The sequence below is a fragment of the Triticum dicoccoides genome, chromosome 1B (genome assembly GCF_002162155.2).
Source record: "Triticum dicoccoides isolate Atlit2015 ecotype Zavitan chromosome 1B, WEW_v2.0, whole genome shotgun sequence".
NCBI classification, from domain to species: Eukaryota; Viridiplantae; Streptophyta; class Magnoliopsida; order Poales; family Poaceae; genus Triticum; species Triticum dicoccoides.
The window spans coordinates 199043744-199044218 of NC_041381.1; positions in this window are offsets into that span (position 1 = coordinate 199043744).

Genomic DNA, 475 nt, shown 5'->3' on the forward strand with positions numbered 1-475 from the left:
CAAACAAAATCCTAGAATCCCAGGGAGAAATGGATCCTGGAGAGGTCATAGATGGAGAAGAAGATGTGCCCAGGGGAGCCAGGCACAGAGATGCAAGAAGGAGGGTGAGGAGGCAACTTGCTGAGATGATCCTTGCAGCACGCAACCTCAAGGACATAGAGCAATTCCTGGAGGGATTCCCCCTGGATCAAACCCTAATGATGATGATATCATCTACTGGACAAGGAGGAGGGCAAATTTCCATCCTTTTCAGGTCACTAGGCAGAGGTGGACTAGGATTTTGTACACATAATATTGCTGTTATGTTTCTGTGGTCCTAAATCTGTCTTTCTATCTATGTGATGTTTGAAGTTGGTGTAAGAATAATGTTGAATGAGCTATGTATGTGATGAATCAAGTTGTCTATGATGCAATGTATGAAGTTGGTGTAGGAAAAATGTTGAATGATCTATCTATGTGATGAATCAATCTATCT